The sequence below is a fragment of the Sorex araneus genome, chromosome 1, assembly GCF_027595985.1.
Source record: "Sorex araneus isolate mSorAra2 chromosome 1, mSorAra2.pri, whole genome shotgun sequence".
In the NCBI taxonomy this organism is placed as follows: domain Eukaryota; kingdom Metazoa; phylum Chordata; class Mammalia; order Eulipotyphla; family Soricidae; genus Sorex; species Sorex araneus.
In genome coordinates, this window is record NC_073302.1 from 104,888,528 (window position 1) to 104,914,097 (window position 25,570).

The window sequence follows — 25,570 nt, forward strand, 5'->3', positions numbered from 1 at the left end:
ATTATCTTTAAGTCAGTAGAAAGATAAGACTTAAAATAAAAGTATAATTTCACATTTTCTAATATGTTAACTTCAAAATGCAAAATCATATGAAGTTTAGTACTATAAAGATTTATAATTTAAAAATGAAAAATACAGTAATGTTTAGATTTGAATTATTGTCCTTCCTTTCACAGACAAATTTTGTGACATGATAATTGGAAAAGTAATTTGCCAGTGACCTTCCTCAGCATACTCAAACCCCCTCCTTTATCAAAAAAATATACATATGACCCAATTTTGAGGTTTTACGTAAATTTAAGTGCTAACATTGATCAGTCAGATTAATATGAAATTCATATTCAAATTCTAGCTAGTATGACAAGCATTTGGATTTCAAACGATATTTGGAACACACACACACACACACACACACACACACACACATACACACCTGGATTATTTTCATCTCAACTGATACCAGGATAAAAGATCATGCCAGGAAAAGACGGAATTCAGTTCCACTTTTTTGATAAAAGCCTCTTTATTTTTCATTGCAAGAAAAATATTCAATTCTGGGAGAAAAGGAACATGCAAACTACGCATGCAGTTTACAGTTGCCAGTTTATAGCTCCTATATCTTTGAGGGGAAATTTTGATTTGAAAATAATGCCCTGCAGTTTTCTGATCCAACAAAAAAGGGGTCTTGAAAACAAATGATGTAAGCACAACTTTCAGGAGAACTTCTTGCATATGGTTTGTGCCAAATAGAATCAAATACTACAGCTGCTTCGTGAGCTGGAATCCCTTGGGGACCGTGGTGAGATCTGTCCCCAACGCTGGGGAGCGTTCTCTTTATCGCTTCTGACAAGCAGAACGTCCGGCCACAGGTGTGAGGACAATAATTTGAAAAAAAAAATCCAGATTTTGGCTGACATTTTGTTATATTTTCACAGGCATTAGATTGAGTACATTTAAAAGAGCAGAAAAAAGAATTAAGAAGACAACTGACAATCTTTTCTTTTTGTATCAACCAGAACTTACTTAAAAAACAACCTGTGCATTTGATGTGGTTCTATAGTTTGTGAGCTGCCTTACATTCTCATATGTATTTTAAAAGGTTGATTCTTAACAAGTCTAATTTATTGATGTGCTCATTTTAGTCTAATTGACTGAAGATTTCATATACGTCATGTAGTGCATCAAAGGGACAACATTTTTTATCCAGCTGTACAACGATTGTTATTCAACTATAGGTTGTACTGACTTGATAATTTGGGGGGTAGAGTCCAGAATGTGACATTAAATCTACTTCTATAATAGTCAGGAAAGACGGCTGGAGGGTTGAAATACGTGAATTCACAAGATCAAATTACTTAAAGACTTACCACTTTACCACTTGTCAAGTTTGACTTCCTTTGTAGCTCTTCTAGAATCTTGTTCTTTAAACAGTGTTTCAATGAGTCATTATTCTCCTATTGTTTCTTTCCTCAGAGAGGATTACAAAATTTTCATGGTTTCTCAAAAACTTTGAACGTCATTTAATGTGTGGGATTTGTTTTCCTATAAAATTCATAATCTTCACATTCTAGCTCTGCTTAAATATTTCCCAAAGAAAGAACATGTGAAACAAAGAGCTTATATTAGAGCAAGAAATAGACTTTCCACCCTCTCCAAAAGTAATTGGCGAATGTGTAAAATTGCACACTGTGGAGATTCTAAGCCAAAATATAAAAGATTCAGAATCATGGATTTCCATGAAGGCATAAAATATGTATGTCACTAGAAATTGTTCATCGTTTGTGCTATGATTTAATAATTGAAAATGACTTAACACCTAATCTTAGACTACTGAACATTATTGTTTGATGCTGTCTGTGGAAGCCATAGTTTAATGATCTTTGTGATAAGTCTAAATACAGACACAAATTTCCTCTAATATTTCACCTTGTTCTCAAACTCCAAAACCTTTCAAGTAGAGAAGGGATGAGTTCATTCTGCTTTCGCATCACCAAAGGTGTTCATAAGTTATGCTTCCTCTCCTGCCTATAACTTGTTTTGACCATCACAGTCTTGAGTAATTAATGGCAAATTTCTTTCCATCTTTTTAGACTGCTGAGTATATTAGAAATAATTCAGGGTACAGAGCAGGAAACAATGGGTCAGTTCCAGGGCAGTACCAATAGGTACAGACAAAACTAAATTAAAAGAAATATTACTTCTTGTTATTCTGCTTTCTAAGCTAGTTTTATTTTTTATGACATGCTGACCAAGATTTATTTTCCCAAGACTTTTGTTTTCTGACATATTTATACTAACGTTCTTAAATGATTTAGTGTTTGTAAAACACAGGAGATAATCATTAATAATTAATATGAGTGCTCCATTATATTTAGGTTTAAGGAAATTATAGGGAACGACATCCATTTTAGAAGGAAGGAGACAGAGGAAATGGATTACAAAATATTCAGTTTAGAAAAGAAAATATGGGGCAAAGAATAGCAAAAGAGAACATTTCCAGTAATGAAACTTAAGTGTCCATAAAGCATAAATGAGTGTTCTTCTAATGAAATTATTTGGTATATTTTCAGGATTTGATTTCTCCTCATGAAAAAATATATCTATTTTGTTCTCCTATGCAATGTTTTTGTAAATTTATTTACTTAGCTGTCAATTATATTCAGAAGCAAGATAATGAAAATATATTGCACATCATGTCAGTGGAAGACCTCCTGCCCCCTCGCCAGGTTATCTTCACTGGGGCCCATTCAGAGACGGGTGGGTTGAGTTTCCCTCCCTGCCCCAATCAGAGCACGGGCAGCCAAAAACCTCCAGAACTCAGCTTCAGCCATGCTCAAGGCCATTCTCCACACGCTTGGATGAGCCTCACACATGAAGGAACCAACAGAGGAACCCAGGTATGCGGGACCTGTGGTTGAGATCTCCAAGCCTGTTTGGATCAGGACTGAAGCTCCTCCACCCAAATCCCCCGTTTTCCAGTAGTTTGGCAGTCATACCCACAAACTGCTCCCAGCACCATATAATCCCATCAATGGCCATGATCCAAAGACTATAGATCAAAGATCCCAGAAGAGAGCAGTGCAAAATCTCTCATGGTAGAGCCTAGCAAGCTACCCGTGGCGTAATCACTATGCCAAAAACAGTAACAATAATGGGCCTTGTCGCCCTGACCATGAAAATGACAGGAACAAATGGAGGGACAGATGAAGATGTTACTGGCACCCGCTAGGTTCAAATCGATGAGCAATGGGACGATAGTGATACAGTGATAGAGTGATCAGTGGAAGAGGAAATATGACCTTCCAAAACTATGACCTTTATAATATGGAATTAGGAAAAGAAATCACAATTACTAAGAAATCCTATGTAACTAGCCCTATCTCTAGCAACAATTTTCAGATAAATTAGTTATTACTTCAATATAAATACTAATTAAATCTCTAAAAATAAGTTATCAAAGGATAAACATGTATTTATTTGAATTCTTTGAAATTTATTTGATCTTCTCTTTCATCATCCACCCTATCTCCCTCTATTCTATCTTAATTCATGTTGATTTGCACTGTTCTCGAAAACAAAATTATTACAGTGATACAGCACAGCGGGTAGGGTGCTTGCCTTGCACATGGCCAACCCAGGTTCAATTCCTCCATCCCTCTCGGAGAGCTCGGCAAGCTATCGAGAGTATCCCGCCTGCACGGCAGAGCCTGGCAAGCTACCCGTGATGTATTCCATTTGCCAAAAACAGTAACAAGTTTCACAATGGAGACATTACTGGTGCCCACTCGAGCAGATCAATGAGCAACAGGACGACAGTGCTACAGTAAGACGAACTATAAAAATTATGGATTCAAAAGTTTTGAGCTTTGGGATCCTTATCCAATGTAAGATCCTGTTTATTCTTCATACAGTTCTTTCCTCTACATGTATTTATTAACTGAGATTAAAGGATAAATTCAGTAGCTTAGCATAAGAGTGTCAACAATGTTAAATTGCCATTTCAGTTTCCACTCTTGAGAATATTGACCGGGCAGTTGAAAATCTATTCTTGCAGAATCAAATTGTTAAATCAAGTGGTTTTGCGGAGAAGTGGGTGAAAAAAATATAAGTGTGAATACTTGAATGAATCACAGACAGTCTGCATTAAACTGCTTTTGACCTTGTAGGATAACATTGGGTTTATCCTTCCAGCCTTGCTCCAGGGAACTTTGGTTTATCGGGTTACACCCATCACAGTGCCCCTGAGTCACTCCCATTCCTTTGTTTATTGAAAACTCTTCTCTGTGCTCTCCTCCACAACCAGTTAATCACCTTTTTCCTAATCAGATTCTGTTAACTTGTAAGATCAGATCCAGATCCCTCTAAGGACACTGAACTTGTGTTGTAAGTTATTTCTTTTACATCATTTACCTTAAAGCGGGCATATTCTGTATGTCAAAAACAGTAACAAGAAGTCTCACAATCAGAGCTGGAGTGATAGCACAGTGGGTAGAGCGTTCGATTCCCAACATCCAATATGGTTCTCCAGCACTGCCAGGAGTAATTTCTGAGTGTAGAGCAAGGAGTAACTCCTGTGCATCACTGGGTGTGACCTGAAAAGCAAAAAAAAAAAGAAAGGGAGTCTCACAATGGAGATGTTACTGGTGCCAGCTCGAACAACTTGATAGTGCAATGCTACCTTAAAGAAATGTTCTTTCTGTATGGACACAGGAAGACAGTTAATATTATGCTTTTATAACTTGGGAGTTGATTGACTCTGAATAATATTTACTCCTGGCATCTGATCTCTCGGCTCAGTTGCCCTTAGTTCCTATCATCACAAAAGCAGGGTCCCGATGAGGGACTGAATGGACCCAGGACAAGCTGTGAGCTACCCTGGCATTGAAATGGGCCAGGCCAAGAACCATAATACTTAACTATGAGTTAAGAGCACGTTCGTGGACAAACTCTGTCATTATCCAAAAGAGGTAACTGGATAAGGACCCTGCTGAGGTTAGAAAGACTAATCTTGCCTGAGGACTGTGGTCTGGAATATATAATGCGATGTCCCCAGGAAGAACCAAACTTTTAAGTCTGATATATATCTAACTGTGCTCATACAGAATGACATTCCTAGAAATATTAGAAGTAGATTTACTATAACTATTTAAGTGGATTACTAGCTGAGGAAAGAAAAAAACAACACACCCTGGATGGGATCCCACCCTGAAACGGATCTCCCAGTAATCTGGAGTAATCTCCTTAGATGAGATTTTGTCCTTGGGTTAATCTCCTGGAGCAGTGGCCTTATTTCTCTTTGTTGATTTGGTTAATGTTCAACCCCACCTCTGTATTACCACCCTACATGAATGCTCTATAAAGTAAGACTGTAGGATTGGAGGGAGATCTGGGAGCTAGGATCTGGGAACTAGCAAAGAGGGGCTAGGAAGGAAGACTGTGTGATACAGGAGATACGGAGACGAGAGATTGAATAAACAGCAACTAATCAGCAACCAGGTTGATCCTTGTTCTTCCTTCACCTGCCTATCGCCAACAGCCATCCCGATCCAGTGCATACACAGCGTCTCGAACACGGGTAGCGAGAGAGTTGCCCGAAGAACACATCCTTCCACAAGTACATATTTTTTATAGATCTAATGCTTTTGACCATCCTCCCATGCAGTTTTCGTTGGTCTCTGGCAAAGTCAATTGTTTGGTAATCTCTAACTTTTGGACACCCGGGGACATTTTACCAGAAGTACTATACTGGACAAAATTACCAGAAGATTTGAAAAGCAAAGTGTTTGTTGAAATCCAAAATAAATAATAGCAGTGTTGTAGCCCTCCCGTTCTGTTGTTCATCAATTTGCTCGAGTGGGTACCAGTAACATCTCCATTGTGAGACTTGTTGTAACTGTTTTTGGCATATCAAATACACCATGGGTAGAACCTTGCCAGGCTCTGCTGAATGGGTGGGATACTCTTGGTAGTTTTCCTGGCTCTCTGAGAGGGACAGAGGAATCAAACCCAGGTTGGCCACGTGCAAGGCAAATGCCTCACCCCCTGTGCTATCGCTTCATATAAGATTATAAAAATAGAGTGCTGTGCCATCTTTTTTGTTTTCCTTTGTTTGAAAGCACCCAGCTGTTAGTGCTTACTCCTGGTTCTGTGCTGAGGGACCACAACTGAGGTTGTGCTCAGGGGACTATACAGCCTGCTGAGCATCACACTAGGTTGAGCCATGCAAGGAAAGTGCCCCACCTGCTGGACTGTGGCTCTGACCCTCCTACTACGCCGTGTTCAGAATGTCTGTGTCAGCACATAAAAGTTGGTCTCCAGAACACCGTTCTCACTCATGCCTCTCCAGATCTTTAGCCTGTGTCTCGGGGAAACTCCTCTGACTTGGAAGCAGGAACCCTTCCTAAATTTTGGTTCTGACCTGTTTCCCCCTTGTTTGGCACAGACGTCTGCCTCCAGAACATCGATCCCTCTCCCAGCCTCTGAATATCAAATCTTCATGAGATCCCTCTTATCTTTCAGAACATTTTGGGAAAAAATACTTTTAAAGTTTATTCTTAAAGTCAATTTCATATGCGTGGTGCATCTCATTTCTTTATCAATATGTTTATCAATATAATTTGAAGTTATATATAAATGAAATGATATTATAATGATTTTAACTAATCAGAGACTACATAGTCTCTTAGTCATTCACCTGTGGGTGCACTTTTACAAAGGACTATTCATTTCCAAAAGTTTTATTGAAAGAAATTATAACATAATTTATAGTACAGATTTGTAGAGTGGTTATGCCCTATACAGAATTTTCTAAACTTTTTTCACTATCATAAATATTACTAAGAGGTTGTTTGCATTTTTTAACTACATCAACTAAATTTTGAAGATCAAAAATTAACGAAGTTTCAGAAAGATTAAAATACTAATGCAAGTTTTGGTATCTAATCCTTGTAAGGATGAAGAAGCAAATGTTTGATGTTCACTTTACAAGGAGACATTTATAAATAGGAAACAAGAAGATGAAATCATAATATTGGTAAACATGTAGTAAGAAACTATACTATATAGCATGAGGTTAGAATTACATATAAAGTGATTCTAATTATTTTATTTTCCTCAGATAATTTGAAATATGAGTTTTCTCAAGAATACATTTAAAGGATGGAGAGAGAGTATAGTAGGTAGGTCACTTGCCTTGTATGCAGCAGAACTGGGTTCATTCTCTGGTCCCCAACTGTTCCCCTTTACTCTGCCAGGAATGATTCCTGAGCACAGAGCCAGGGGTAAGACTTGAGCATTACCAGACGGGACTCCAAACAAACAGAAGAATATAAAGAAATTAACATGTTAGAAACTTCATTTTATCTAATGGTTTTGTTTTGTGTTAAGACTTCACACCTTTTCTATTATATGATTCAAAACAAAACAAAACACTTTATTTCTGTAAGCTTCTTTCCCCCAAACATATAACCCGAGTAAAATCATGATTAAAAAAAATCACATCTATCCCAACTAAGATATATTTATACACACCACTGGTGTAACACAGTGATAAACTATATCATATTTAATGCCTACTAACAAAATAATAGCTTTATTCTACAAAGGGTGAACTATTCCAAAGTTACTTTCTGCATAGACTCACTTTTTGCAGTAAAACAGAATAGATCCATTTACTTATTTATAGGAACATCCATAAGAATGTTTTCCCAACTGAAAAATATGCTGCTATTTGTTTGCAAGTACTCGCGAAATGTTTTTCTATCATGAGTAAAAAAACAAAGTTTGTTGAGTTAAAAAAAAAATTATCAGATGTATATAAGCTCTTGAAAATAAAGACATACAATCAAGGCATAAGATATTTACTGAAAAGTTGTCAATTTAGTTGAGAAGAACAAACACTTATGGAATTCAAGATAGCATAAACACAAGAACCATATCAAAAGGAAAAATGGGCTCAGAGTATTTAAAGTTGAAAACACTTTAAAATAGATGCAGTCTTGCAGGGTTCATTAGATATATGGAGTTTGCTTTAAGCAAAGACAAACTCAGGCCAAGGATGTGACTCATTAGGAGCTCAATTGTCTTGCTAGTAGGAGGTCCTATTTCGATCCCTGATATAGGGAAGACAGAGGGGAAATGAAGAGAAAGTAAACTCAGTACGATTATCATTATGAGGAAAATGAAGGAAGCTAAATTCACGTTAAAAGGTTAATCATTTATTAGCACAATATCTTGTCAAGTGAATTTAGTTATTAGATAAAAATCGAATCAACCCATTATAACTGGAATAAGAAATATTTAAAATATAAATAGAACGATTCAAAAGGAACAAAGAAAATTAATTAGAATTGGAATCTCAAGCCATCAATAGCTATTGTTCACCCGATAATTCATAAATTCGAGTTAATATTGCCAGTTGAAAGGCGCCTTCTCACTAAGCAGTAATTAATCTGCAAGAGATTTATCAGGATTTCTGCAGTTTTTCTCATTTAGTTTCTAAAGTTTGTCCTCTAAGATGAGCTGTGTAGGACTGGAAGGACAGGGCAGCAGGTAGGGCTCCAGGCTTGCATGTGGCCTACCCAGGCTCTCTCTGCAGCTGCCCACAAGAGGCCCTGAGCTTCATCAGGATTGGTCTCTTGAGTGCAGAGCCAAGAGTAAGGCCTGGGTGTGACACAAACATACATAAATAACTTACACAGTGTTAGCATCACCATTAATTAAGTTAGCCTCTTTAACAGCTAATTAGGTTTACATCATCCTTTTGAAAATGTAGTCATTTCATATTCATCTACAGGGTATTAAGAAAATAGAAAATATAAATCAAAAGAATAGAAAATTGGGGCTGAAGCGATAGCACAGCAGGTAGGGCATTTGCCTTGCACGCGGCCGACCTGAGTTCGATTCCCAGCATCCCATATGGTCCCCTGAGCACCGTCAGGAGTAATTCCTGAGTGCAGAGTCAGGAATGACCCAAAGAGCAAAATAAATAAATAAATAAAAATAAAAAGAAAGAAAATAGAAAATTAAGAAAATTAATTAAGAAAATTAAGGAAAAAATTAAGAAAATTAAGAAATTAAGAAAATCGATTAAGAAAATAGAAAATATCAATTAAGAAAATAGAAAATATGAATTTGCAGCTTTTAGACTGTTACTTCCCTCATGCATTCACATATATTTCCCTACTTGGGCATCCAATCTCAAGATGCCATAAAATAAAACATTCAACAAATATTTTCAGCTACTAATGGTTGTGTTGTGAATATAATGACAGTGAATCTTCAGGAAATAAATACAACTCTTTTTGTGAGTTGTTGTTTCTTTACCTGGTTGATACTGCAGCCTCCTTCTGGGGGACTGGGATGCTTAAGGACTTAATGTGAGAGCTTGCTTACAATTGTATTTAGTGCATAGCACCTATAATATATTTTAGCTATTAAATTTTTCTAAGAAAATGTTTGTTAGACAGTGGAGAGGATTTTATGAAAATCTAAAGATTGTTAATATCCTGGAACGTTTTGTATTGCAATTTAAAATTTATGTATAACTTTCTTCCTAATTGATCAACATACGTGGCTATAGTTTAGTCTCTCATGAAGTCTTAGGCTACTTTTGTGGTTATAAAACATAAAATACTTCAACGAATAAAATTACCCAACTTACTGATCTATAGGGATATTTGCTATTTGTACCCATAGGGCAGAAGTTCATGTTGCATGGATTCTCTGAAGATCTTTTTCTTTCTTCTTATTTGTTAGATATATTTTTAATTTCTTGTAGATATTTGTATAATCACAAAAAGGAGTAGCAGCCCTATATCTCTCCCCCACTGCCCTATTTCGGTAGTCTCACACTGCTTCCCCCACCCCAGGGAGGTCGATGACGATGAGCTGGTGAAGGAAGTAACGGGAGCCAGGCTGGCTGGTCTCAATTGCCATTTATTCCCATCTCCTCTCTATACACTCCTGTCTCTCTCTGCTTCTCCCCCCCTTCCATGCTACTTCATTCTCCTTCTTGCTCTGGAACTGGATCAGGATCTCCTGGATCTGGCAAACTCCCCAGCCCACTCTTACAGCCTAGTTAAATCCCCCCAGCATGTGGGAGTTGGGGTTTACACATAGGTGTGGTCACAGTCAATAGGAGTAAAGTTCTTTCCCTCAGGGGAAACTGCTTCTAGGACAGATTCTCTTTCAGCAGGATGACCCAACCAAGAGCAGAATCCCATGGGTGTGTTTCTCCTCTCCTTGTCCAACAAACATATAAGCATTCATAATATTAATCATTTTGTATGGACACAGTCATCTCGTTGCTCATCGATTTGTTCGAGAGGGCACCAGTAACATCTCTCATTGAGAGACTTATTGTTACTGTTTTGGGCATATCAAATACACATGGGTTGCTTGCCAGGCTCTGCTGTGTGGGCTTGATACTCTCGGTAGCTTGCCGGGCTCTCCATGAGGGGCGGAGGAATCAAACCTGGGTCAGCCGCATGAAAGGCGAACGCCCAACCCCTGTGCTATCGCTCCAGTCCATGGACACAGTAAGAGATACATTAAGCTTATAGAATTGATCTCCTGGGGTCATCTCAATCTCAGACTACAGTGCTCAGGACAGATTAGTCTTTCATATCCCTAGCAGGGTCCTAGTCTCATCATTGCTTTTGTATCATGACAGCATTTGTCCATGATCAAGCTCTTAATTTATAGTTAAAAATAGTGGTGCTTTGGCCTGGCCCATATCAATGGCAGGGTAGCTCACAGCTTGCCCTGGGTCCCTTCAGTCCCTCGTTGGGACCCAGCTTTGGGGTGCTAGGAACTAAGGGCAACTGAGGCTTAAGATGAGAAAGCAGATGCCCGGGAATGAATAATATCAGAAGCCAATTAAGTCCCAAGTTACAAAATCATATTAACAACTGTCTTTTTTTGTCCATACAAAAAAGGACATTGCTTTAAAGTAAAGTATTCAAAAGACCCAAGAAGAAGACAAAGGCAATATGAACTTACAATACAAGTTCAGTGTCCTAGAAAGATCTGACCTTAAGAATGAACAGAATCTGATTAAGGGGAAAAGCTGATTAACTGGTTGTGGAAGAGAGCATAGAGAACTGGTTACAGATAAACAAAGGAGTGACTTGTGAGCACTTTGATGGGTATGACCTGATAAACCTAAGCTCCCTGTGGCAAGGGAGAAAGGACAAAGCAATGCTATCCTACAGATATTAAACCATTGTCCATTTAGCTACATGCAAAAAAATGAGCGCAGATCTCTAACACCATGTATTAAAATCAGATCAAAACGGATTAAAGGCCTCAACTTCAGACCAGAATCCATAAAATACATTGAAGACAAGGTTGGCAAAACTCTCCACCACATTGAAGCTAAAGGTATCTTCAGGGGCTGGAGTGATAGCACAGAGGGTAGGGCGTTTGCCTTGCACACGGCCAACCCGGGTTCAAATCCCAGCATCCCATATGGTCCCCTGAGCACCACCAGGAGTAATTCCTGAGTGCAGAGCCAGGAGTAGCCCCTGAGCATCGCCAGGTGTGACCCCAAAACCAAAAAGTAAAAAAAAAGATAAAAAAATAAAGGTATCTTCAAAGATGACATGCCACTGGCCAAGCAAGTGGATACAGAGATTAACAAATGGGACTGTCTTAAACTAAGAGCTTCTGCACCTCAAAGGAAACAATGACAAAAATACAAAGACAGTAAACAAAATTGGAAAGGATATTTACCTTCAAAGCATCAAATAAGGGGTTGATATCAAGTATATACAATGCACTAGTTGAACTCTGCAAAAAGAAGACTTCCAATTCCATCAGAAAATGGGGCAATGAAATGAACAGAAACTTTCCCAAAGAAGATATCCGAATGGCCAAAAGGCACATGAAAAAATGCTCTTCATCACTAATCATCACAGAGATGCAGATCAAAACAATGATATATCATCTTACACCAGAAAGACTTGCCCACATTGGCGCGAATGTGTGGATAAAGGGACTCTCATTCACACTGGTGGGAATGCCGACTGGTTCAGTCCTTTTGGTAAACAGTATGGACGATTCTCAAAAAATTAAAAATTGAGCTCCCATTTGATCCAGCTATACCACTTTTGGGAATATATCCTGGAGAGGCAAAAGAGTATAGTAGAAATAACATCTGCACTTGTACGTTCATTGCTGCACTGTTTACAATAGCCAAAATCTAGAAAAAAATATCCGAATGCCCAAGAACAGATGACTGATTAAAGAAACCTTTGTACCTCTACACAATGGAATACTATACAGCTATTTAAAAAGCTGAAGTCATGAAATTTGCATATAAGTGGATCAACATGGAAAGTATCATGTTAAGTAAAATAAGTCATAAAGAGAGAGAAAGACATAGGAGGATTGCACTTATCTGTGGCATATAAAGTAACAAGAATGGGAGACTAACACCCAAGAATTGTAGAGATAAGGACCAGGTGGTTTACTCCATGGCTTGTAAACTGGCCTCAAATGCTCAGGAAAAAGGCAGCTCAGATAGAGAAGGGAACACCAAGTAAAGCGTATTTGGAGGACCAGCTCAGGTTGGGAGATGCAAACTGAATGTAGACTATTGACCGAACACAATGGCCACTCAATGCCTCTAGTGCAAACTACAACACCCAAAAGGGAAGAGAGAAAAGGGAATGCCCTGCCACAGAGGTGGGTGGGGTGAGGGGAGTGATTGGGGGTGCTGGGAGGGATACTGGGATCATTGGTGGTGGAGAATGGGCACTGGTGAAGGGATGGGTACTCGATCATTATATGACTGAAATGCAAGCACAAAAGTTTGTAAATATGTAACTGTACCCCACGATGATTCACTAACAAATTTTTTTAAATAAATAAATCAATCAGTGTCCATTTTGGTGGCAGAGGAATAGTATGACAGTTAAGTGCTTACCTTGCACACAGTCAACCCAGATTGCATCCCCAGGTCCATATTAGTCCCCAAGCACCATCGAGAGTAATCTCTGAGCTCTGAGCTAGGAATAAGCCCTCAGCACTGCCAAGTATGATCATAAAACCAAAATACAAAATAAAATCAGTGTCCTTTTTCAGCTAAAGAATACCAAATCGAGCATGCAAAAAAAGCCTAATTAAAACAATAATCTTAATTTCAGAAATAATACAAACTTACATTTCGTCCTTCCAACATAAGACATGGTCTTACCAAGTAAAGGAACTTATTTTTTTTTCATCATGAAATACTCAATCTTATTTCTAACTTGATCATTTTGAGCTGTGAGTTTAGTGAAGGCTTTTTGTCGAGTTGTAAGTGAACAACAAGCGGGACTTCCTCTTGTTCCTCATACATGTCCCTTATGCCTTCTCCCCCCTTTATTCTGTGCTCTCTCTCTCTCTTAATCTGAAAAGTTGTCCTCAGATATTATATATTTAATGTTGAAGCACCCCCCGGTTCAGACTGAAGAGAAGTGCAAACAGTAGGTTCTCCGGAGAGATTGTTGAAAGTTACCAGCATCCCTCAGAGACAGACTTTGTTTAATCAAGTTCTTGAGTTTTACCAGGAATAGACCATGATCTCCCAGAATTCATTAACCAATGAACCCAGCCCACACTACCTTGTGATAGGGCACCATCGTTTCTGAACCACTAGACAAACATTTCTTCTTACTTTATCAACAAGCTCACAAATCTCCAACTCCAATCTGAGGTTGAAATACGACAGGGTAAGCAAGAAGATGATCATTTTGTCAGATTTATAGCCCTTGAATAATACTGTTTAGTTTTTATTTTGAGTAACATCCCTTTTCTCTTGAATAAGTGACATTATATTGATGAGAACTTAAACTCATGTTTGATATTAAAATGGAAAAATTTCACTTTTTAGCTGACACATGAAATGTAAAAATCAATACATATATATATATACACATATATATATTTATATACTGTAGGATAACATTGTTTTGTCCTTTCTCCCTGGCCACAGAGAGCGTAGGTTTATTGGGTTACACCATTCACAGTGCTCCTGAGGCACACCCATTCCTCTGTGTTTATCTTTATCTCTGTGCTCTGCTTCCCCAGTTAAACAGCTATTTCCCCTAAGCAGTACCTGTGATTTTTAAAGTCAAATTCATCAGAAATCTTTGGATTTGGATTTGTAAGTGAAACACTGCTTTTCTCCTTCCCTTATTTTCTTTGCATAGCAATATCCTTTTTGTATAGACATAGGAAGACAGTTAATATTATGCTTTTGTAACTTGGGAGTTAATTGACTCTGAATAATATTCACTCCTGGGCATCTGTTTTCTCTTCTTAAGCCTCTGTTGTCTTTAATTCCAAACACCCCTAAAACAGAGTCCCAATGTGGGACTAGATGGACCCTGGGCAAGGTGTGAGCTATCCTGACATCACAATGGGTCAGGCAATAATACTTGACTATAAGTTAAGAGCATGATCATGGACAAAGTCTGTCATGATCTAAAGAGAAACAACTGGACAAAGACCCTGCTTAGGGTTTGAAAAGATTAACCTGGCCTGGCACTGTGGTCTGGGATCTATAGCAAGATGTCCCCAGGAGAGCCACTCTATAAGCTTAATGTATCTCTTACTGTGTCCCAACACAAAACGACTAATATTATTAAGAAGTAGAATTAAGATGGATGTTTAAATAGCTGTTAGACTGAGGGAAGGAGAAACACATCCCTAGGTGGTATTTCCACCTGTTTCAGCTCCTAAAGGCAGGAGGTCTTTATCTTACCTTAGAAGAGCCTCTCTTAGAAGGAAGGGCTCTTATAAGTCGAGTGTGCTACCTGACCTGAGTGTAGTTGCTACCCCCAATGCTTGGAGGTTGGGTGTGACACCAAGGCTGTGAGACAGGCAAGGGGGACAGGAAGAGATGGAATGAGGGGCACTGTAAGACTGGAACAGGAGCGTGGGGATAACGGAATAAATGGCAACTGATCTCCAACCAGCCTGGCAGCCCTTCTCTCCCCTTCATGCGTTTTGGCAGAGGCAGCAGGCAGGGGTGTGGAAGCCGCTCATGGCCACCCAATGCACGTGGCAGGCAAGCAAGACTGCCATCGCTTCTGCACATGTATTTATTTTGTGATTACACAATGTACCATGCCCAAACAAAAGAGGTCACACAAAATTAATTATAGAGTTTTTATATGGTAATTTGGTAGATCAATTAGAACAGAATTAGATATTTCAATAGAGTGAAATAATGAGAAAATGAAGTTAGAAAACCTGAAAGGATAAGAAACAAATAATACAAGGAAATATCCAGTAATAAGAAATAGGATGAGCTATATTTTATCAACTCTAAGAAAGAGATGGTGTTGGCCAAGCACTGAGTCTAAGTTTACAACGATAGAAGGTATCAAACTACTTCATAATTATTCTCTAATGCAGAGGAAAAGATAGTAATTCTCTCTTCCCCTTGTCCCTAGTAATTTTCTTTTAATACTTGCAAGATGTTGAGACATTTTTTTTTGCTTTTTGGGTCACACTCAGCAATGCACAGGGGTTACTCCTGGCTCTGCACTCAGGAATTACTCCTGGCGGTTCTCAGGGGACCATATGGGATGCTGGGATTCGAACCCGGGTCAGCTGCGTGCAAGGCAAATGCCCTACCTGCTGTGCCATCGATCCAGCCCCAGTGTTGAAACATTTTTAGTTAAGAGAGAAGACTATAATCAGGTGAAGATCAGCACCTTGAAGATATAAGGAAATAAATTGAAATCTAATAACTCACTGAACCTCCATTATGGAGGTGGAAGGGGTTATTCAGATAGGCCCAGAGGCATAATCTTTGTATTATCCTCAAAATTAAAATCCCATTATTACCAGGCACATTTAAAAAATTTCTCTTTAAGTGCTATTTCCATAAATAAATGACATGATTAAATTTGAAAAGTGCATTGATAATTATTAAAAAGCAAGTGCATTTATCTGAAAAATAAAATTGAATGTCATTCAAAAATACAAGAAAGTTAAATGTGAGGAAAAGAAAATAACATTTTGAATTCCTACATTAAGAATATGTTTCTGGTTTGAGACACTTTAATATTGAAACATCCCCAAGCTTTGTGGATAATTACATTCTGTACCTTCAATAAAAGTAGAATACTATAATTAGAAGACTCTTTTTTCCCTTTCTTCCTCATTCTATTTTCCTTTTGCACCCTATGAACAGGCTAAGAAATGGAAATAAAATCCTAAATAGCATCAAATGTAATAGAAGGTAAATCGTCCTACTCTTATTTATTCAGAATGGTCACTTCACATATATGTTGTACTAATTCATGATTGAAAGCCCTGACATTGTAGTCATATCCTGCCGGCTAATAATAGCATCAAAATCTAATTTGAAATGACTAGGTGGAGTTACATCTTATTATCTTATTATTATCTTATTACCCTTACAGGTGGGGGAATTAATTTTACTCCTTCAGATACAGTTTTGTCTTTTACATACAGGAAAGTAAGTAACCAAAATAATGTACTGGGAACCACAATTACCCTTCTCGAAGGGATCCTGATGTCAGGTTGACTCTCGGGAGTACATACTGTCACCTTTACATGAAAAGGCTTCATTGACCACTCCAGTCAATTGTATATAATTACAGGATGATCTCAAAAGGATGAGGAATGGAGGAGAAGGTGGAGTCTCCATTAGAATAATATCTGCATGCAACTCAGAGCAGTACAGACTGGAAAAGTGTCGGAGTTCTCCCTGGCATGACCCCTTGGCTGCTAGAGGTGTCTGGGGCTGTAGGGAGTGCCCTAGGTCCTGACCTCTCTGGGTATGAGGGTGTTGCCAGGGGAACGGGACATTTCTAAAAATAACATAGATTAATTGGCCTTCATTTGCCAGAGGCTGATGGCTTGAGATGTGAGAAAGGGACATTTTTGAGTGTCAGCAATACTTGAACCTTGCCTCTGCCTTAGAGTACAAAGCACAGTGCTCTAGCAGCTTCTTCCTAGTCCTAATGATGCCCTGCCTCCCTCTGACCCTGCTCGTTAATTCACATAGGCTTTCTCCCTCCACTTCTGTTTAACCTGGGTCTCTCCTAATAAACTGTCATATGACCAGTCTGGGCTGGAGCGATAGCACAGCTGGTAGGGCATTTGCCTTGCATGCAGCCAACCCGGGTTCAATTCCTCCATCCCTCTCGAAGAGCCCAGCAAGCTACGGAGAGTATCTTGCCGGCACGGCAGAGCCTGGCAAGCTCCCCGTGGCGTATTCAATATGCCAAAAACAGTAATGACAAGTCTCACAATAGAGACGTTATTGGTGTTCGCTCGAGCAAATCGATGAGCAATGGGATGACAGTGACACTGACAGTGACCAATCTGGGCTGGAGGGATAGCACAGTGGGTAAAGCATTTGCCTTGCATGAAGCTGACCTGGGTTCCATTTCTCCATCCCTCTTGGAGAGCCCTGCAAGCTACCGAGAGTATCTCGCCCGCTCGGCAGAGCCTGGCAAGCTCCCCATGGCGTATTCGATATGCCAAAAACAGTAACAACAAGTCTCACAATGGAGAATTTACTGGTGCCCGCTCGAGCAAATCGATGAGTAATGGGATAACAGTGATGATGACAGTGATGATGAGCAGTCTATGGTCTGTGTTGGTGGCTATATCTGGGCCATGCAGTGTTTCCGAGTATCTGAGCATCTGTTGCCCTAGTCCGGTGGACTGTCTTCTCAATCTTGGGGACCCTGTAGTTTCAGGATAACTACAGGGGGCTTTTAGGAAGCACTGATAATGGTACTTTGAGATGCATGCCCATGGACAAGGCCACCGGAAGCCTGGAGAATCTTTCGTTGTTTGTATGGATGGAGGGGCCTCTTCTGAGGAAGGCTTCTTCCCATCCTCGCTGGAGAATATTTCAAGATCCTAAGTGTGGGGTCCAGAAAGTGTCTCACTTCAGGTTCACTTTGATGGCCCCAAATATGCAATATTGTGGAATTTTGTCATTAAGACTTACTGTTAACTTCAGTGTGAGTGAAGCTCTCAGTCCTCTGCATCTTTAATTTTGTGTGTGTGTGTGTGTGTGTGTGTGTGTGTGTGTGTGTATGTTACACCCCGTGATGCACTGGGGTTACTCCTGGTTCTGCACTCAGGAATTACTCCTGGCAGAGCTCAGGGAACCATATGGGATGCTGGGATTCAAATCCAGGTTGGCTGAGTGCAAGGCAAATGCCCTCCCCGCTGCTATCACTCCAGCCCCCATCTTTTGGTTTTTTTTTTTAATTGAATCACTGTGAGATACATTTACAAAGCTTTCATGTTTGAGTTTCAGTCATAGTATGATGGAACGCTCATCCCTCCACCAGTGCACATTTTCCACCACCAGTGTCCCCATTATTCCCCCCATTCAACCACTCCCCCTCCCTCTATGGCAGATAATCTCCCCATAGTCTTTCGCTAAATGTCTTTATATTGATCTTTTGCAAGTATGCTTACACAGATAACATAAGTCATTTTCTATTACTCTCACCACTCTGCTCCAGTGACTTCAGACTTTTAATGAGCTGGGGTCATTAGAATGCAGATCCACGTAGTGATTTTGATGTGTTGAGATTATAATAATAACAGAGCCTATAACTTGTGTATTTCTGCTCCACCAGTCCAGCTCACAGTTGTATTCTCTTCAGAGCAATGTTATATTTCATTTTTGCTCATTTACAGGACACACTTTCAAACTGAGTCAAAAGCAACCAAAATTTGAGAGGTCTTGCTTCTCTCAATGTTATATAGTAAGTTCTTCTTATAAAACATTCTTATTATATAACATCTCTTAATGTTATATAATAAATAGTTATTATGGATAATAGTCTTATACTTTTTTTAATATTCCACAAATAAGTATGATCATTCTGTCTGTCCCTCTACTTCTGACTCAAAACATGAATGTAATTATATTTTCTCATTTATACTTCTTTTTATTGTTTGTTTTTGGGTCTACCTGGCGATGCACAGGGGTTAATCCTGGCTCTGCACTCAGGAATCACCCCTGGCGGTGCTCAGGGGACCATATGGGATGCTGGGAATTGAACCCGAGTCAGCTGCATGCAAGGTAAATGCTCTACCCGCTGTGCTATCGCTCCAGCCCCTCAGTTATACTTCTTATTTAAATTTTCTAACATTATTTTAGTTTAAATTCCCACTATTTACCTGAATTCTGTCTCACCTTTAGTTATATATTGCCTTTTCCTTATACACATTCATTTATATTCACTTGAAATATCTCTCTCAAGGCTTACTTTTTTGTCATTTGCCTTTGTCACCATGAAATAGGCCACTGTACAAAATAAGCCATTTAACTGGAAAAGTTGTTTAAATTGAATAAGGATGACATTGAAAGCAAAGTGAATTTTACAAAATATAGGTTTAAAGTAAAATGACTTCTCCCAAGATTTATAATAAAACATTCTTTGTTAATACAGCAGAGGTCAAAATGTTTGATACTTAAGTCAGATTGCACGGTTTATGGTGAATTTTGTACTTTCCATTGTAGAAGTAAATTCGGACACTGATTACCATTTCCGTTTTTTATTTAAACCAAAGCTCACATAAAACTTTTACTTTAACTTATTATAATAAAACATCAGCTCCTCAACATCTCTTCTTATAATTTACCTTTTATTTATACAATACTATTGTTTTTTCAATGATACTAGAAATAAGACACTGAAATAAAAGACAAATATAACTTTTTAACTGAAATTTTAAAATTGAGTTATCATACTATCATCATCCCATTGATGGTTGATTTTCTCGAGCGGTCTCAGTAATGTCTTCATTCATCCTAGCCCTGAGAGTTTAGAAGCCTCTCTTTACTTGTCCTTCCCAACGGTGCCACATTGGAGGTTCTTTCAGGGTCAGAGGAATGAGACCCATCGCTGTTACTGGTTTTGGCATATGAGTACACCATGGGGAGCTTGCCAGGCTCTCCTATGCAAGCAGGAAACTCTCCATAGGTCTCCTAGGCTATAAGACGTTCCTTCTGGGAGCTTGATTTTATAGTCTCTGGATGTTGGCCACTGATGGGATTACACTGCGCAGGGGGCAGTTTCTGGGTGTGACCGCCTAGCTACTGGAAAATGGGGGATCTGCGCAGAAGAGGCCTAGTCCCAATCTGAGCAAATAGAAAAGATTAATGCAATAATAAGAAGAGGATTCTGTGCTAATTATTATATATAAAAGCATTTATATATAAATGCCATTTCCCTTTTTTACGTTGCTCTGTTTATGCCACATCCTGTCATGCTCAAGGTTTACTCCTGACTTGTGCTCAGAAATTAATCCAGGAGCTGATTAGGAGACCATATGTGAGGCTGAAGATTCAACCCAAGTCAGTCCTGTTCAGGCTAAGCTCCTCACCCACAGTTCTGTCTCTAAGCCCTAAACATTGCTCTGTAATCCATTTTAATATTCTTAAATTTATTATAGGATGCTAATAGCACTGTAGCACTGTTGTCCCATTGTTCATCAATTTGCTCAAGCAAGCACCAGTAACGTCTCCCTTGCAGGACTTGTTGTGACTATTTTTGGCATATCGAATACGCCACGGGTAGCTTGCCAGGCTCTGCTGTGTGGGTGGTATACTCTAGGTAGCTTGCTGGGCTCTCCGAGAGGGATGGAGGAATCGAATCCGGGTCAGGTGCATGGAAGGCAAGCATCCTACCCTCTGTGCTATTGCTTCAGTCCCAGGATGCTAATATACCATATGAATACATTAATTAAATTTATTATATTATAAGTCAAATTTATTATTGATTAATATAATATCTGTATCTTGCTAGATTTGCATTTATTTTATTCTTATGCATTACAAAATAAGTGTTCATTTATTTAAATAGTGCCATGTTTATTGTATAATTAATATATAAGCATATTATATTTGATAAAGTTATTTGGTGAACAAATGGTATATTTTCGAAAGGGGTGATGCCTAAATCCAAATGCTTAAATGTGCACATCAAAGAGTCACTGATTTCAGGGCTGGAGTGATAGCACAGCTGATAGGGCGTTTGCCTTGCACGCGGCCGACCCGGGTTCGAATCCCAGCATCCCATATGGTCCCCTGAGCACAGCCAGGGGTAATTCCTGAGTGCAGAGCCAGGAGTAACCCCTGTGCATCACCAGGTGTGACCCAAAAAGCAAAAAAAAAAAAAAAAAAAAAGTCACTGATTTCTTTATTTGTACTCTAATTTGAAAATGGCTATTTGGTGGGTAGTAGGTATTTACATTAAAAAGGATAAATATCTTTTTCACAGTGTGTTTATAGCAAAGTAGTAGGATAAAATTGTGCTGTAATTTTAATAATTCTTAGAAGCATTCATCCAACAGTCATTCATGAACCCTTCTAAATATTTTTGGTGAACTCAGGTCCATCAGCATAAGTAATGAAACAAAGGATGAACTTAATAGAACGTCATCACTCCCCAGATAATATCTACATGAGGCCGTCTTTGTGCTCTCAGTGAAAAATGACGTTTGCTCTTAATTTTTCATTATTTTGACCTTTGACCCATGCTTTGCTCAACTTTGCAGTCTATACTTTGTTGAAGACTAAGATAAGGGTTGCATCTCTGTCAATGATTTAACCAGAGGCACCTTATTGATTCACTGAATTAGCTTACTGCATTTATAAAACAAGCAAAAGCTAGAATTCTCCTATATGTAACCTAGAATACTTTGAAACTTCTTATTTAAGAGTAAACCTTTAAACTATCATTTAAATAAGAACTTGTTTGTATGCAGACCTTTGTATAAGTGGGATACAAAAGGACTATGAGCAGTTTTTCAACAAAGAAGGAACAAAATAATATTGGGGAAAGTATTGAAAGATACTAATTCATTGTGACTGGAGAAGAAAGAAAGTTTCACAAAAACGGGTCAATTTAAGCCAGCTTTGCAAGATGCGCAAGATTTTGACAGATGAAAATGTGTGGAAGATATCCTGATATTTTCAAAAAAGAAATTGACAGTGCAACATTTTGGCAGTTTATTTTTATTAACTCCCCCCATTCCCTCTCCTCCAGGCAGACATCTAGCAATTAATCTCCCAGGACTACAATGATATCGGCAAGTGTGATTAGAATCAAGAATAGCTCTGAGTGAGAATAGGAGATAGAAGAGACAGAAGTGACAAGTCTACGATCACAAAAGCAATCATTCATCGGAGATTAGAATGTCTGATTTCTAGACTTTACCCTGTCATCTTTAGTTTAGATTTCATTGGCATTCCTCTCTCAAAAGAAAGTTACAGAAGCTTTGCTTTTTCATAAGCTATGGTAGCACTATAGCACTGTCGTCCTGTTGTTCATGGATTTGCTCAAGCAGGCACCAGTAACGTCTCCATTGTGAGATTTGTTGTTACTGCTTTTGGCATATCGAGTATGCCACAGGTAGCTTGCCAGACTCTGCCATGTGGGCAGGTTACTCTCGGAGGAAATGAACCCAGGTTGGCCGCATGCAAAGCAAATACCCTACCTGCTGTGCTTTCTACCCAGTCCAATAGTAGGCTCTACAAATAAGCTTTCTAAGGAAATGGAGATCACTATTTTAATTGTCAATTGTAAAAAAGGGCTTTCCAAAAAATATACTCAAATATTCACTGACTTTCTGAAGGATGCTATAAAAAACTACGGCTCGCCGAGGGGCGTGTGCACTCTCGGGCTCTCCAGGAGGCTCTGTCTCACCGCCCGCGTTCGGTGCCCTGGAACCGCTGTGTGTGCTGTCGGTCGAGGGCAGGCAACGGAAGGAAAAAAGGCCAAACAGGTTGCTCGATCAGTTTATTTCATTCTCTCTCCCTGCTTCTCTCCCGGCTCTTGATCTCTCTCTGGATCTCTGCATCTGGGCCCCCAACCCACTCTTACAGCCTAGTTAAATCTCCCAAGGATGAGGGGGTTGGGATGTACACATAGGTGTGGTCACCATCAATAGGGTAAGGTTCCTTTTCTTTAGGGGATGCTTCTCCTAGGACTTAATTCTCTTTCAGCAGGAGGATCCACCCAAGGGTGGAGTCCCATGAGTGTGTTTCTCCTCTCCTCAGCCAGCAAACATATACGAATTCACAATATTAATCATTTTGTATGGACACAATAAGAAATGCATTAAAGCTTATAGAATTGCTCTCCAGGGGCCATCTAGATCTCAGACTACAGTGCTCAGGCCAGATCAGTCTTTCCTATTCCTAGCAGGATCCTAGTCTCATCATTACATTTGGATCATGACAGCATTTGGCTATGATCAAGCTCTTAACTTATAGTTAAGAATTAGGCATTTTGGGACCCTCTGCACCTAAAGACTTTGATTCCAGAGATGTAACACATTCGGGCATCCAGCGCAGCATCCGATAGCAATGCACTGGGACTGCGAACTGGGCTACAACTCTGTGCTGCCGGGGGTGGATTTTTTTCCTCCCCACCCTGTCTTCCTGCACGGAAAGCAGCGGTCTGGCGGCACCCACGTGGCAGGCGCCATCTTCTGTGACTCCAAACCCAGAGGTATTTGGTTTTTACTTTTGGGGCTCCCAGGAACTCATGGGAATGGGGCGTAACCGGCACGCCCTTGGCCCAGATAAATCCAGAGCCGCTGAGCGCGAATCGGACACTCTGCGCCTAAAGACTTTGAATTCAGAGACTTCTTACAGCAATGCACTGGGACTGTGAGCTGGGCTATGTAATTTCTGGCAGAATTTTCCTTGGACTTTATACAGAAATCCAAAACCGCGCGGACGCGACTTAACATTTATAATTGTCAGCAATTTGAAACAGTTCCTTTTGAACAGGTCTGACTTGGGGGGGAAACTCCAAATAATAACAGTAAGTTTTTGTTGAAATATTGAAGGTTTTTAATGTAGCAGCCACCTCTCTGGACTGTGAACTAAGCAAAAGCCCCACGCTGGCCGACGCGGCGTGGCGTACACCATACTATGAGGCGCAGGAAGGGGGATGAGGGGGAAAAAGAAAAAAAAAAGGGAAAAGGAAAAAGGAAAAAAAAAGAGAGAGAGAGAGAGTTATGTACTTGTAGCAGTGGGGCTACAAATCTCTTCATTTCCAGCAATGAAAAACTAATTATCAAATGTAGTAAGTCTGTCTCTCTTGGTTGGAAACTCCAACTAGAGTGAGTTTTGTGTTGAATTATGGAATGAAATCAAGGTAAAGAAAAAATGAAGTGAAATTCATTAGTTATACAGTAGGGGGTAGGGGGTGGGGGCGGGGGGTATACTGGGGTTTCTGGTGGTGGAATATGGGCACTGGTGAAGGGATGGGTGTTTGAATATTGTATAACTGACATATAAACCTGAGAACTTTGTAACTTTCCACATGGTGATTTAATAAAAAGTTTTTTTAAAAAAAAGAATTAGGCACTTTGGCCAGGCCCATCTCGATGCCAGGGTAGCACATAACTCACCCCTTGCCCTGGGTCCATCCTGTCCCTCGTCGGGACCCTGCTTTTGGGGAGCTAGGATTTGAGAGCAACTGAGGCTTAAGTGGAGAAAGCAGATGCCCGGGAGGGAATAATATTCGAAGCCAATTAAGTCCCAAGTTACAAAAACATTATATTGTCTTCTTGTGTCTATACAAAAAAGACATAGCTTTAAAGTAAATTATTCAAAAGGCATAAAGAGGGGAGAAAGGCAATGTTAATATTCAGTGTCCTAAGGTCTGACCTTACAAATTAGCAGAGTCAGATTAAGGGAAAGCTGTGGATTAACTGTTTTGGGGAAGAGAGCATAGAGAAGTGATTATAGCTAAACAAAGGGATGGGAGAGAATCTGGAACACCTTGATGGGTATGAATGGGGTAAGCCTAAACTCCGGGAAAAACCGGGACAAGCTACTTATGGCAAGGGGGGAGAGGACAAAGTAATGCCATCCTACAGGATGCATTATTCTGGGTTAAAGATTCATCAATATTATTCTCCATCATCATTGTCACTTTCATTTTATTCTTCATGTCATGAATTCCATTCATATGCTTAACATTTTTTTTAATTCCTTTCTAAATTGTGTGATAGGTTCTCATGTAGTAGTGTACATTCAGAAAATATATACAGCATTTAAATCTATTTCCAAGTAAAAATTGACTACTTCAATATACAGATTTTTCCCCTGGCTCTAGTAGTTAGGAACAGAGTAAGATAAATTATTTTTTTTAAATTCCCAGAAGCGAAATGTGTTCTTGATAAAATACCAAATGTCAGGCATTTGTTAAACTCAATATAGTGTTCCCTGGAACTAATTAAATTGTAAAATCATATGCATATATATGCATATATATATTTATTACATATATCAAGCATGCATTTTTTCCAATTCATCTTTATAAGTAATCTAAAAGCTGTGTTTTAAAATAATTTTGAAGAGAACTCTACTTTAGAAAATTGGAAGTAAATGGTATAGTGTGGAAAGTCTAAGTAAAATGGGAGTTTCACTATCAGACTTCTGAGTCATTAGGGATTTATAACAACTAGAAAGGACTACTGGACTGTTATTTGAGTTACAATAAGTAATTTTTCCATTACTTTCATCCATACAAAGCATACTAGAAGTCCA